Here is a 15,838-nt window from a genome sequence, read left to right on the forward strand (position 1 = left end):
TCACCCTGGACCCAGCATTTGGAATACCAAAAATTTTCCCAAAATCATCATACGATAACTCTCTGGTTTCACCATGAAGTTTCACAGAGATCGCCTCTATTCCACTAACTTTCAACGAGCCATAAAATTCCTTCACTAAACTCTCATAACATAGTGCATTTAAAGACAGAAAGTTCATCCAGCCTTGGAACTCAAAGAGCTCCTTAAAATTAAATTCATCACCACCAAAGAACTTCCAGTCAATCATATAAGAACGCATGAGAGGGTAAGTTGAGAGAATCGACTTACCTCTGTTATGAGCTTTCGTTGCTTGTTTCTGTGAAGTACCCGTTTCGGTTGTTCTTTTCTTAGGTTTTTCTTCTGCCTTTCTCTCCTTTAACTCCTTCTGTTCATACTTCTTTGAGAGCTTCTTCAGAAGTTGAAGCTCTTGCTCGGTAAAAGAGTCAGATGAGGAGTTTGAACTGGATTCGGCCATTGTTGCGGATTTCGAAACTCAAAAACAACTTAGGGTTTTAGTTTTTCAAAGAGAAGATAAAGAGAGTGCTAAGCAGTTAACACAAAATAGAGACGCTTAAGTGGCGGAAGAAAGAAATAAAGAACAGTTTTTAAATGGAATTCAAAACGACAAATAAGACAAAAGAAACAAAATAAATAAAGGAAATGAAACAAAACAAAGAAAAATAAAATAAAATAAAACCTTAAAACCGCCAAAGCACTAAAGATACAAAAGCATAATAAAAACAAACACAATAAAATAACTGTTTTAGTCTAAAGCAAGATTCTGATAATGACTTTAGAAAGTCATATCAGAGCAATGTGCGTTTTTTAGACAAAAATCAGTTTTCACACAGAATAAAAATTAGAACATAGCAAATTTTCTATTCTCGAAATTATAAAGCAGTTTAGAACATACTTACAGAGTTCTAAAGTTACGAGTTTAGAACTAACATACCAAGTTCTCTTCTAATTGAGCAGAATTGACTTTCATTCAAAGGTTTTATAAAGATATCTGCCAATTGTTTTTCTGTGGGAATGAACTCAATCACAATATCACCTTTTTGTACATGATCACGTATGAAATGATGTCTGAGTTCTATATGCTTGGTTCTAGAATGCTGAACTAGATTCTTGGATAAATTGATGGCGCTTATGTTGTCACATTTGATAGGCACTGTTTCTAATTTCAGTCCATAGTCTGCCAATTGTTGTTTTATCCATAGAACTTGTGCAACACAACTTCCAGCAGCAACATACTCTACTTCTGCAGTAGAAAGAGCAACGGATGTCTGTTTCTTGCTAAACCATGATACAAGGGCGCTACCCAGAAATTGACAAGTCCAGACGTGCTTTTTCTATCTATTCTGCTTCCTGCAAAATCAGAATCACTATACCTAACAAGATCAAATGTATCATCTTTAGAATACCACAGACCCAGATTAGAAGTTCCACAAAGATATCTTAGTATTCTCTTCACAGCAATTAAATGAGATTCTTTGGGACACGATTGAAATCTAGCACATAGACAAACACTAAAGTGTATGTCTAGTCTGCTTGCCGTTAGATATAGCAAAGAACCAATCATACTTCTAAACAGCTTGATATCCACGTCTTTGCCTTTTTCATCTTTTTCTAATTTTGACGATGGACTCATCGGTGTACTACATACCTTGGCATTTTCCATTTTGAATCGTTTCAACAACTCTCTAGTATATTTTGCTTGATTAATGAAAATTCCATTTTCACATTGTTTGATTTGAAGCCCTAGGAAGAATTTTAATTCTCCCATCATACTCATTTCGAACTCACCCTGCATAATCTTAGAAAATTCCTTACAAAGAAGGTCGTCAGTAGAACCAAAGATTATGTCATCAACATATATTTGTACAACTAGAATATCATGTGCTTTATTTTTGATAAATAGTGTTGTATCAACCTTTCCTCTTGAAAAACCATTTTCTAATAGAAACTTAATCTTTCATACCAAGCTCTAGGAGCTTGCTTTAAACCATAAAGAGCTTTAGTAAGTTTGTAAACATGATTAGGTTTATCAAAAATCTCAAAGCCCGGAGGTTGTTCTATATACACCTCTTCATTTAGAAAACCGTTTAGAAAAGCACTTTCACATCCATTTGATACAACATGAAGTTTTTAAAGCATGCAAATTCACAAAGCATTCTAATGGCCTCAAGTCTAGCAACCGGAGCAAAGGTTTCATCAAAATCGATGCCTTCTTCTTGGTTGTACCCTTGAGCCACTAATCTTGCTTTATTTCTCACAACATTACCTTGTTCATCAAGATTATTTCTAAACACCCATTTTGTTCCAATAACAGAATGGTTTTTAGGTCTAGAAACAAGTTTCCAAACTTGGTTTATCTCAAATTGATTTAGCTCTTCTTGCATAGCAAGAATCCAACTTTCATCATTTTGAGCATCTTCTAAATTTTTAGGTTCTAATTGAGAAACGAAAGCAACATTACCAAAATATCTTCTAAGTTGAGCTCTAGTCATCATCCTTTCTGAGGGATTATCCATAATGTCTTCTTGGGGATGATACTTATGAAATCGCCATTCTTTTGGTAATTGAGAATCTTCATTTTCTGTTTCTGGCATTTGGCTTTCAACTATGTTCTGATCTTCATGTTCTAATTCTGGTTCAGCCTGATTATTGATGTTCTGATCGCTTTCTAGCTGTTCTAGTTGTTCCGATTGCTCATTCTGCTTCTCAAGATTAGAATCTACAACATCATCACTTTCTAATGTTCTAGAAGTAGAGTCAGTTTCATCAAACATAACATGAATAGATTCTTCTACAACCAGAGTCTTTTTATTAAATATTCTATATGCTTTACTATTATTAGAATATCCCAGAAAAATCCCTTCATAAGATTTAGCATCAAATTTAGCAAGATGATTTTTCTTGTTATCTAAAATAAAGCATTTGCACCCGAAGATATGAAAATAACCAATATTTGGTTTTCTACCTTTGTATAGCTCAAATGGAGTCTTTTTAAGTTCAGATCTTACCAAAGCCCTGTTTAGAATATAACAGGCAGTGTTAACTGCTTCTGCCCAGAAATACTTTGGTAGTTTAGAATCACTTAGCATGGTTCTAGCCATCTCTTGAAGTGTTCTATTCTTGCGTTCCACCACTCCATTTTGTTGAGGTGTTCTAGGTGCTGAGAAGTTATGGAAGATTCTTGTCTCGTTGCAAAAAGCATTGAACTTCTGATTTTCAAATTCTCCTCCATGGTCACTTCTAATTGCCGTGATGTTGTATCCTTTCTTGTTTTGTATTTTCTTGCACAGATGAACAAACATGTCATATGACTCATCCTTATTTCTAAGGAAGAGTGTCCAGGTGAATCTAGAGTAATCATCCACAATAACAAATGCATAGAATTTTCCTCCAAGACTAGAAGGAGTAATTGGACCAAATAAATCAAGGTGTAGCAATTCTAAAGGTCTAGAAGTAGAAACCATGCCCTTAGATTTAAAAGAAGTTCTGGTTTGTTTGCCCATTTGACAAGCCTCACAAATGTGATCTTTTTCAAATTTCAACTTTGGCAAACCACGAACCAAATCGTTCTTAGACAGTTTAGAAATAAGGTGCATGCTTGCATGTCAAGTCTTCTATGCCATAACCAACTAGAATTATCAATAGAAACTAAACATATATCCTGGTTATGCATATCAGAGAGATCTACTAGGTATATATTTCCAAACCTTTTTCCAGCGAATAAGGTTTTATTATCATGCATGTTCTGAACTTCACAATGAGAAGGTTCAAAGATCACTCTTCTATTTTTATCACAAATCTGACTCACACTTAACAAGTTATAATGTAATCCTTCCACTAAGCATACATCTTCTATTGAAGGATTAGAACCTACCACACCAATACCAACGATCTTACCTTTTGCTTTGTCTCCAAAGCTTACCGTACCTCCCTTTTTCTTTTCTAATCTGGTGAACTTCTTTTTGTCACCAGTCATATGCCTAGAGTAAGCGCTGTCCATGTACCACATCTCTGTTTTCAGCTCGCTCCTTAGGCACACTTGAAAAGATCAAGCAGATTTAGGTACCCAACTCATATTGGGTCCTGGAGGGTTAGTGGTAACAGGTGCACTGTGATTCTTCTTTTTGTTGAAACTTTGATGTTCTAAAGTCACAACATTAGAAACAGCATTTTTCTGATTAGAAACTCGATTCAGTTTAGAAATGCTATTAGAACTTGTTTTTTCTTTAGAAAATGATTCTGAAATTGACTTTAGAATTCTAATCTCAGTTTTCAAAGATTCATTTTCAGAATTCAGATTTTTGCATTTCTCTTCAAGATGTGTCAGATTTTCAGAAAATCGATTATTACAACTTTTAAGATCTTTGATTTCTATAATAAGATCTTTGCAAGTAACTTCTTGATAAAAAGCATCTTTTAAATGATTACTTTCAGATTTTAATTTTCTGAAATCTTTCTTTAGAACTTTATGCTTTCTAACAAGTTTTTCAAACTCATTGCAAATATTATTGTAAGTATTTAGAAGATCACTTTCTGATTCGGGTTCAGAAATACTTACAGTGCTTTCATCATTCTCATGGATCGTTGCATTTGTTTCGTTGATTCCAGCTTTCTGTGTTGAAGTCAGAGTGCTGATTTCTTTAGATTCAGAGTCGATAGTAGCCATCAAACAAATATTAGCAATTTCTTCTTGATCATCGTGGCTTTCAGGATTAGAATCATTTGAATCACTCTAAGCAGCTACGAAAGCCTGCTTCGGCTTCTCTTTCGTTGACTTCTTTTTCAGTTTAGGACAATTAGGCTTGATATGCCCAGGTTTGTTGCATTCATAACAAACCACTTCAGAAGGTTCTTTCTTAGGCAAGTTACTATTTTTAGATGGAAAGTTCTTTTTATTAAACTTTTTCTGTGGCCTTCCACCCTTTCGATAGAACTTTTTAAATCTTTTAGCAACAAGTGCTAAATCATCACTATCAAGATCAGAAGAACTTTCTTCACTAGAATCTACCCTCAAAGCCAGTCCTTTCTTTTTCTTATCTTCCGTTGTCAAGGAAGATTTCATTTCTTTTGAAACAAGAGCTCCTATAAGATAATCATAAGTGACGGGAGTCTCTTTGTAATTCATAACAGTTCCTATAGAATCCCATTTTCTAGGTAGAATTCTAAGGATTTTCTTAACAAGCTCATCTTCCGAAATTTCCTTTCCGAGAGTTCTCAAAGGATTAACTATATTGGTAAATCTAGAATTTAGTTCTGCAATAGTTTCCCCTTCTTTCATACTAAACATTTCATATTTTCTCCAAAGGATATTTATTCTGGATTCTTTTACCCTGTCTGTACCCTCATAGGTTACTTTAAGTTTTTCCCATACCTCTGTCGCAGATTTACATCCAGACACTTTGTTGTATTCAGTTGCATCTAAAGCACAATGAAGAATATTAATGGCTTTTGCATTTACAGCAATGTCATTCCAGTCACCATCAATATATTCTTCTTCAGTTTTTCTAACTAGCTCATCTCCTACAGTTTTCATGGGAATACGAGGACCAGTGATAACATTTCTCCAGCAGTTTATATCAGCTGATTTCATGAAATTCTCCATTCTAGTTTTCCAGTAAGAGTAATTAGAGCCATTGAACAAAAGAGGTCTAGAAACAGATTGTCCTTCTAAAGAATAAAGAGGAAGTGGGGTTGCCATGGGATCTTATCTCTTAAGCGGTTAAGCTTAGGTAAGTCAAGAGCCAAGGCTCTGATACCAGATTGTGTGTCCCGAATATATATGGCACAACCCAAGAGGGGGGGGGGAGGTGAATTGGGTTTTCTAAAAAAAAATGAAATAAATTTTAGAAATTCTAAACAGAAATTAGAATTCTAAGCACAGCGGAAAACACACAGAACTTTGTGAGAATAGAATATGGATTAGAATATCCTCACTGTAACAGACTGATTTTTCTTTTAGTGTCGGTAATAGTGATTTACCGGTCTGTGAATAGTACCATCGGTCCGGGACTTGGTATTATTTTAGTCTGGAAAAATTACTATGCTTAGTTAATATTTTATTTACTATTTTTGGAGCATGTTTGCATGATTTAGGTGGGTAGAAAATATTTAATGAATATTTTTGGAAAGTTTATGTATTAAATGCATAATATTTCTAGTGTGGTATATTAAGAAATAAATGAGGAATTATTTTAGTGGAGTTCATTTAATTAATTGGTGGAGTTAAATAAGAAGTAGAAGAGATTTATTTGAGGAATATTTAGAGCCATTGGATGAGATTACTTAGGACTTGATCTTAGCCACACATTTGACATGAAATTTGGAAGTCAAATTTGACTTTGGCACTTAAAGTAACACCACAACACTTTTTGTTTTCTTCTCTTCTCTTCTCCGCGCCATTTCCATCTTCTTCCTTCTTCTTTCATTTTCTTCATTTTCTTACCTCCAAATTTACCACCAAACTACCTAATTAAACCATAGAATAGGACTTAATGCTTAAGAATTAAGGAGTAGAAGTTGAGATTTGTGATTAAAAGCAAAGAGAAGTGAAGTTACCATTGAAGCAAGTAAGTTGTGGTTTTTGAGTTTTGTGAATTGTTAAGTAGAATTCATGGTTTAGACATGTTATTGATGCATTAAATCATGCTCCAACTATTTCTTTTGTCAAGTTTTGCTTGTAATGTTGATTTTTCATGCTTTGAAGAGGTTGGAGAACCATCTTCAAAGGGGAAAGAGAAAGCCAAGGAGTAAGGCTTTCCAAGCTTATTCAAGCTTGTTAATAAGGTTAGTGCAATCATAATTTCACTTGTTTAAGTTGTTTTTACATGGTTAGGGTTTTGAATATATTTTGGGAACTTTGTATGTTTTGTTGAAATTGCTGAATTTTAATGTAAGATGTGTTCTGCCGTGGGATTGGAACTCATTTTTGACCCCTTTATACTTCCCATTTGTTTCTAACTTCTCATGAAATTTGTAGCTCTATTTCTCAGCTTTCCAAAACATATTCTTATGTCTAATTCCAATACTTGTAGCTCAACTTATGATTGAAATACCAAAACTGGTTCTGTTATGATGTCTTACCTGTATATCCGAAATTATTGTCCATTTTGACCACTCAAATGGCAAAATAACGTTTTATGTTCTTCATAAAAGTTATAGCATTACTTCTTATCTTTCCAACCCATCCTCTTTTGTCCAAATTGGATATACATAGCTCAACTTATGGCTGAAACACCCAAACTGACTCTGTTGTGTCGGGCCACATGCATTACTAAATTGAGTGCCCATTTTGACCACTATACTGACAAGATTAGGTTCTGAGTTCTTCATAAAAGTTGTTTCCCTGTGTCTTGAGAATTCTCTCGTTCTAGATTGGTTTCATTTGAGTGTTTGGTGAAGTAGGAATTCAAGAAACATTGGACTTGGTTCTGCTGAATCAGGTCTGATCTGTTGGTCTGTGTTCTGAGCTTTTGTTTGCTATCTTACTTTGTGATCTGGGCTGTGGTCCCTTCTGAACATTTGTAGAATTTTGTCTTATCTTTCTAATGAACCTGATTTCATTCAATTTGGAGACCCATAAGTCAACTTATCTGTTAAAAACCCTGCAAAGGTCAAGTTTATGAAAATGCTGAAAAGTTCTTGATTTATGTACTTTTATACTATCTTAAGTATATATACATCTATAGTGTTTTGAGTAAAAATTTTGAACTGATGAGTACTAAATGAAGAGGTTTTGACTAAGAATTATTGCTTTTGTGAAAGAATGATTTTGATTTGGGCTCTACTATGCATGATTGAGACGTGGTATGATGAGATGGATTTTCTTATTGTGAAGCTATGATCATATGCTAGGGTTATCAGCCCTTATAAATTGGCGGACGCGCTTACTTGTGTGATGGGGTGGTGCTTTCATAGGCCACGGTGGTGCTTTCATAGGCCACGATTGTGTGATGGGGGTGGTGCTTTCATAGGCCACGGTGGTGCTTTCATAGGCCACGAGTATGTGATGGGGGTGGCGCTAACATAGGCCACGATCAAATCTGCTTATGTTCATTCTGCATGAGTATGAGCCTTAACGAAAAAAAATGAAATTTTATTGTTGCTATAAAAGAATGAAGACATATTTGTATTTATAATCTTCTCATTGCTTTCAAAGTATTTGAATTAAATAAATGCGATTTCGGTATTTATATAGTTGAGTAATTTCATATTTGACTTGGCTTTTCTATTTAATTTAATTGTTGGTTATTTAGCACCACTGAGTCTTCCACTCAGTGCGTTGATTTTTATCACGCGCAGGTTAGGACCGGAGGGTGTTCTTCAAGACCATAGGACAAGCATCAGAGTAGAGATCACATTTTGGGTAGGATATTTTGTAAATGGTGATTTTTGGCATGTATATAAAGATTGTATTATGGAGGTTGTACATAATAAGTTTATAATGTATTAAGAGTTATGATTATTGAAGGAAATAACATCTTATTATATTTTTGGTGTATGATGATTATATATTCCTTGAAAAGAATGTGTTTAGACTATGATGCGTATGTTGATGGATATTTAGAAGTGCTTGTGGTATGTTATGTTGAATTGGAGTTTTGGGGTTTGGAGAAAATTGGAAGTGTGTATATTTTCTTTGTGTGGCAAGTTAATTTTTAGGGGAAACTCTTGCGAAATTTTCATAGGAATTTCCTTAAATATTATTTTCGTTAACCAAAAAAAAAAAAAAAAAAAACAAAACAAAATGTTAATTACTTGCCTCCTTATGAAAATTTAACCACTTCTAATTTGTGATCTAGCTTTAATAAGTGACATAAGACGGTGCTCCGGCACCGATTGTGGCATCCGCCGTCTGGTTTTCCGGAATTGGCCGGTGGGTGTTACACTCACAATGTTCTAATTGCAAAAGATAGAAAGTCTGTGCAAAGTGCAGCTATTGATTAGAACAGCTTTACACTGACGTATACACTATCAGAGCTACTTTATGGATGAAAGTTATAGAAATTGAAACTTCCTCATAAAGTTTGAGAAAACATATAAAGCTATGCGAAAGACAGTTATTAAAATCAGAACTTCTTCACAGAGCCTTAATAAAATATTAGAACAACTTTATGTTGGAGAGCTATCAAGATTAGAACATCCTCATAAAGTTTAGAACATTAAATAGAAACCCAATCAGTGAATAATACTGGGAATAGAACAATAGTTAGAACATTGTATATTCACTTCATTAGAATACCAGAGTTCTAATGTTCAGAATGGATAAGACTTATTGCCGTTTTTAGAACATCTGAATTATTAACAATTTCAGCGTTTCTAAAAATTAAACAAGAGTGTAAAAGAGACAGTATCAACCAAACTTCAGAAATAAAGAGATCAACACCGAGAGTTATAGTGGTTCGGCACTAACTCGCCTACATCCACTCCCCAAGACGCATATTGAGATCCTCAACTAAGTTATCTCTTTTAAAGGGTAAGAGACAAACCAACAGTACAAGGCAATAGATCAAAAACCTAGATCTACCCTTTTTGTCCCACTAGATTTTCCAAAGGTTCTAGTTAACCTCAACCCTTTCTGTTTTTGGTAGAGTACAGAAAACTCGATTCAAGACATTACTATCCCACACATGGAGAAGGTCGCTTGATAACCTCTATCTCAATAGCTTCTAACCTAAGCTATTATACACAAAAGTTTAACAAATAAAGAGCCTGTTTACTATAGAATACAGATTCTAAATAGACAGAAAGAAAGGCCTATATAAGCACAGGAAAAACAATTTTATCAGATTAGAAGATCGATTAGAACACATAATTGTTTTTCAAAAGCCATTGTAAAAATTCTTTTCACTTTAAATATTGAAAACGTTAAGAGTAGAGATGAAAAGAAAATGGGGGTAGAGAGTAAGTTTTGAGAGATAAGGATTCGTTCAATGAGAGAGTGCTCTTAAAACAAAAACTCTTACTTCACTAAATGTTTAAGGCATGAACGTTCCTTTATATAGGAAGCAAAGAAGATGTCGCCTTTTGGAAAGAGATTGAAACCAGAATATCTTCTTTCCTTATTTAGAAGATATGAAAATCTTTGTTACCAAAAATTATTTTATCCCTTTTTGGTAAGAAAATAAAACCCGATTTTCACTTTCCTTTAGAAAAGATTTTCGACAGCGTTTATTTGGAAAATATTTTTGCGGAAGGATACTCTTACTAAAACCGAAAGAGATTCTTTTTCGTTTTTAAGGTTAGAAAATAACTTTAAGTGTATTAGATCTTTCAAAAAATATTTCCGAAAAGAGAGTGATTTGTATTACCAAAAACATTAAGAGAAGAAATCTCTTTAGTTTTAGGAAAATAAATCTTTTCGATTTAAAGGAATATTTGAAGAAAATAAAATATTTGAAGAAAACTAATTTTTCGAAAAATATTTTTGAGAGAGAAAAAGATTTTTGTGCTCATATATGGATTTTCTCTCTATCCTACAAAGTTTCCTAAATACCTAGCTACTAGGTTCTTCGAAATCTTCACACTCGATGTAGGATTTGCCTTGTACGATTTTTTTCAATGGAAATTCTGCATAAAATAAAATTAGCACACATAACATAATTTTAAATTTATTTGTTTTGTATTAATCATCAAAATCCAAGATTTAGAAATTGACCCTTGAGCCAACACTACACCTTTTTTATTAGGGCAAGGTTTGCGCATCGCGTGTAAAGGCGCACGCCACTTACTTAGTGGTGCACAAACCTTCATTTCAGGGGTCTAGAATGCAGAAATCAATAAAATGGCTTCGAATCAGAGTTCCATTGAGTAAAGCATAAGATTTTCTAGTTCTAGATCGTGATAACACTCGCCATGGGCTGAATAAACACGAAATCAATAAGAAATGGGTAGTGACAAGTGTATTTGTTCATCCACCATGATGAACATCAAGGCTCTGAACCCAAATCTTGTTCAAGTCTTTAAATTCTTGCTTTTAATTTACTGTTCTTTATTTTTATGCACCTTTTAATTCATGTTCTTTATCTTTATGCACTTTACTTTATTATTCTTTGATTATTGCTAATCTAACTCACTTAAAATAGTTGATGAAGATTAACATTCATCATTTTAGCATTTTGAATGAATTTATGTTTATTTGATTCTGTGGATGTTAATATAGTTCTATGATTTCTATGATTCATTCATGTTATTTATTGCTTTTATTATTAAGCTTCATGTAAAGGACCTTAATGGGTCCGATTTATTACTTGCTTGTAATAATTAAAGGGTTAGGAAAGTTTAATGGGTTGATGGGTAGAATGCACGTTTAGGAGATGTGATGTAACTCTTTTCTCCTTTCCCCCTTTCTTCGGATGATTTACTTTATGTTCTATGCATGCAATTATAATGCTTGATTGCCATATTCTCCAAAATTGCTTAAAAGTTTTACACCTCAATATAGAGTTAATTTTATTACCAATTATTGTGAATGAATGGATAACGAAGGAGGCCATTCTAACCGAGCGGTTTGGGTGCTTAACACCTTCCCGTAACCGTACCTAACTCTCTTACCTAGTCTCTAGTTTAAAATTGAATTGGTAGATTCCAAAGAATCGATTAGTTCATGATATTTTCCTTAAAGAGGGTGGCAACTCCAAAGTTAGAAATTCTTACTAAAGTAAGAACCATTTTTAAATCCCTTTCAAAAGGATGACCCTTTTGAGGATTAATAAATGGGTCTAATAAAAGAAAATCGATCTAATAAACTAAAATGAACCAAGCCCATTCTATATTTTCCTTTGCAAAAAACCTAGCATCCTCAAAGAGTGAAGAAAAGAAAGGTCGATTGTAGATGCATAGAAAATTGCAAATTGAGATTATATGGTAGTTCAAGATCTAGGGATCGATCTTAGGTTATAAGATCATATCAGGAAGAGCATATATGCTTTAAGTACTTGACAAATAGAGAACCAAATTCCACCCTTTTGGCAATTGAGTTCTTAAGCCAGGTTAAGAGAGACTCCACTTATAGTGTTGACAAAATGATAAAGGATTTCAATGAAAAGTATATTACGACAATTAAGAAGAGTGTTTATTATAGAGCGAAACAGAAAGCCCTTGCAAAATTAAATGGCTCACTTGAGTCGCATTATGCGAAGCTTAGGTCTTATATATCTGAGTTATGAAAGTTAGATAAGGAAGGTACATTTGTAATTAAGTGTGATGAGAGTGATGTAAGGGGGCCTAATGTTTCCAAAGAATATATATAGGGTTTTCTGCATTGCGAAAGGGATATATTGAAGGTTGTAGACCATCTCTTGCTATTGACAGTTTTTTTCTTAAAACTATGTTGGGTGGTGTGTTGTTAAGTGCAATAGCAAAAATATAAGAATAAACAAATGTATCCCGTTGCATAGGCTGTAGTAGAGAGAAAAAAATTTCAACACCTGGTTCTGGTTTCTTGAATTTCTATTTGTTGATCTATAAATTACTATAGTTTTTCATCTGACTATTATTAGTGGCCAACAAAAGGTATTAATCTTTATTGCTTATTAAATGCTAATATATTTTTAAGAGGTTCACATTATAGTAAAAATTTAATGATTAAAGTTCTTTCCCCCCCCCTAAAATATAGGGATTATATACTGCAATTAGAGTTCTAGATCCATATGGATAGTATTGAAATTGTGCTAGGCACTGAGTTTGAGAAGAAATTTAAGGAATTACAGAATATTTCAGTCAATGCTGCGAATGACTTTCTAAGAAGAGATAATACTAAGCTCTGCAGAGCCTTTTGATAGGTCTTATTTTTATAGTATTTTTAGTTTAATTTTTATTAGGATTTTTAGCATTTTTAGTTACTTTAATTTATCTTTGTTTAGATTTATTTATGTTTCTAATTAAATTTCCTTGATTCTTGATAAGCTTGATTTGAAGGGTTTTTAGTAGGAAAATAGCCAAAATCTGTATCAAAGAAGGTTAGAGATGAAAATCGAGTTAAAAGCTCAACATGGCCAAGTCAATAAAGTACAGGCAGATGCCACGTGATACTGCATGGACATAATAGAAGACCTAGCTTGTTTGAGTGTGTCTTGTGCATGGATCTGTATGGAATTAATAGAAGACCTACCTTGTTTGAGTTCCAGCAATATTTGGTCAAATAAGACTCCTAATTGAGAAGAATTACAACACAAAATCAATTTTTTACTCAAATAATATTTCTTCCTAATTAGGCCAGCTAGTTTCCTACTCAGATTCGAAGACACTCTATGAAGTCTATATAAAGAGAGATCACTAAAACAATTAGAGATATCTCTCTGTCTATCAAATCGCAGATCTTATATCTTTATTCTATTCTTTTCTTAGTTTTCTTTCTTTTAAGAATTCGAGCATTCAAATTTGTTTAAAAAATCAAGGGAGTCGTCCACGCTATTCATTGACTAGTTTTTATCTTTAAACTCTTAATCTTTTTTCTAATTTTCATTATTCATATTGACTATGGAAATTATTTTCTAGTTTAATTGAGTTTTATTTAATTGTTATGTCAAACTAAACTCGTATACTAGGGATTTGATGTAGCTTAATTTCTATTCCAATTTATAACATTAGATTTGCTTTTCCTTGTTTAAGGTATAATTTATTATTGAACTTAATGCTTCCAAGTAGAGTTCCTCCCCTAGATTGATCTATTTCATTCATCACAATCGAGAAAATGGTTTTTGATATGAAAAAAGTAATAAATTACATGAGAATAATAACTTGATGCGGAAGCTATATGATTTGACTCATGGGGGTTTTCATAAGTTAATGACCTTAGGTTATGAATTCAGAAATAAACCGTAAAACTTAATGATTTAATTCATATTTGATTGCACTATCGGAAGATAGGTAATTAGACTGGTTTAAAATAGCTAACAATACATCGGGAGAGCTTGTTAGCGATTTTAGGGTTATTTCTCCTTCTTAAACAATTAAAATTGATTATCAAACTAATAAGATAAATTGGACATAATTAAGTAAAGTCAAAATCACTATTAGTTTTCAATCTTTGATTTCTTTTCATCAAATTGTCTTGCTTGATTTCTTTTTATTCTCTTTTATTTATTTTAATTTAATTTCTTAAAATAATTCTCCTTATTGTCATTTAAATAGTTGTAGTTTAATAAAATTTTGATATTTGGTATACAATCCTTATGGAAATGATATTCTACTCACTCATTATTACTTCTTTGCGATTTTGTGCACTTGCGAATTTGCCCTGTCAAGTTTTTGGCGCCATTACCGGGTATTGGTGTTACCAATATCAATACTAATTACCCTATTATTAATTTAAACATTAATTTTTTTTCTGTTATTTTAATTTTTCTTTTATAAGTTTTAGGTGTTTTATGCAAAGAAGATCTTGTAGCGTTGGACTTTTAATTTTTGATCCAAAAATTGAAAGGACTTATCGTAGAAACAATGCTGCGAGAAGAGGTCAAGAATGTGAACAAAGAGGACAAGCAGACATGACTGACAAAGTAGAATTAGAGGATTTACTATTGCAAGAAGAACAACAGGTTTTGCAACATCAGCTCAACCTAAATAATTAAATTAATCAAAGGCCTCGACATCCTGTTTGCACCCTATGAGATTACACAAACTCCTTCTCTGAATGAGGCCACTTCAAGTATCACTAGGCCTAGGGTGGAAGCTAACAATTTTGAGATCAAGCGTGCGATTATCCAAATGTTATCCACCTTAATTCAGTATGGAGGTTTGCCTAGTGAAGATCCCAATGCCCACATGAAAAATTTCTTGGAAATTTTTCATACATTCAAGCAAAATGGAGTTTTTGAAGATGGCATAAGATTAAGACTATTTCCTTTCACTCTAAGGGATAAAGCACATTCCTGGTTGTGATCGTGCCCTGCTGGAAGTTTCACTATCTGGGAAGAACTAGCCCGAAAATTTTTGGCGAAATTCTTTCCATCTTTATTAACTACAAAGCTTTGCAATGAGATAATAACTTTTTGGCCAACATGATCAAGAGAGTTTGTATGAAGCTTGAGAGAGATTTAAAGACCTATTGAGGAAATTTCCACATCATAACTTACCCAAGTGGTTATAGGCACAAACCTTCTATAATGCATTGTCTCATAACATAAAGATCACTTTGGATGCTGTAATTAGAGGTTCTTTTGGAATGAAGGGGATTGATGAGGTATATGATTTCATGGAAGAGATGGTGAGCAATAACCAGTACCAAAATACCTCTAAAAGGAAGAAGCCTGCATGAATTTATGAGATTGATGCCATCACCGCACTCAATGACAAAATGGATAATAAGGTAAATAAATTAGATTTGTTGACCCCTAACTCTGTTAATTCTATTGTGCAAGCATATGACAGGTGTAATGGACAATATGGAGTTGGAGAATGCATGTTGGATAATCTCAATCCTCAAACTTTGGAGCAAGTCAACTATATGATGAATCAATGAAGGAAGAATTACCCATATTCTAACTCTTATGGTAACAGGTTGAGGAATCATCCTAATCTTTCTTATGGGAATCCAAACAGTGCCTTGAATGCACCACCGGGTTTTCCTCCTCATGATGATTTCCTCACTGCTCTTTCTAAATCTTACATGGATTTCTTGAATGAAACTTAGGAGAATCATAGGATCCAACAAGAGAATCATAGAGTCCAATAAGTTGCGATAAGGAATTTGGAGATTCAAATGGGATAATTTGCTAACATGATGGCTTATATACCTCAAGGTGCATTACCTAGTAACACTGAGAAAAATCCCAAAGAATAGGTACAGGCTATCACTGTTGCATCTCTTTGAGTTACTCGC

The 15,838-nt window shown here is 33.4% G+C and overlaps 1 non-coding gene across 1 annotated transcript; it reads right to left on the minus strand.

The window, feature by feature from the left end:
• Window positions 1-14,982: 14,982 nt before the first annotated feature.
• Window positions 14,983-15,090, minus strand: LOC149494185 (small nucleolar RNA R71). Its single transcript, XR_016322337.1, has one exon. It is a non-coding gene; the product is annotated as a small nucleolar RNA R71 (small nucleolar RNA).
• Between the last annotated feature and the right edge of the window lie 748 nt (window positions 15,091-15,838).

Source organism: Jatropha curcas, chromosome 8 (genome assembly GCF_041381405.1).
Source record: "Jatropha curcas cultivar XTBG-Jc1 chromosome 8, XTBG_Jcur_1.0, whole genome shotgun sequence".
Classification (NCBI taxonomy): domain Eukaryota; kingdom Viridiplantae; phylum Streptophyta; class Magnoliopsida; order Malpighiales; family Euphorbiaceae; genus Jatropha; species Jatropha curcas.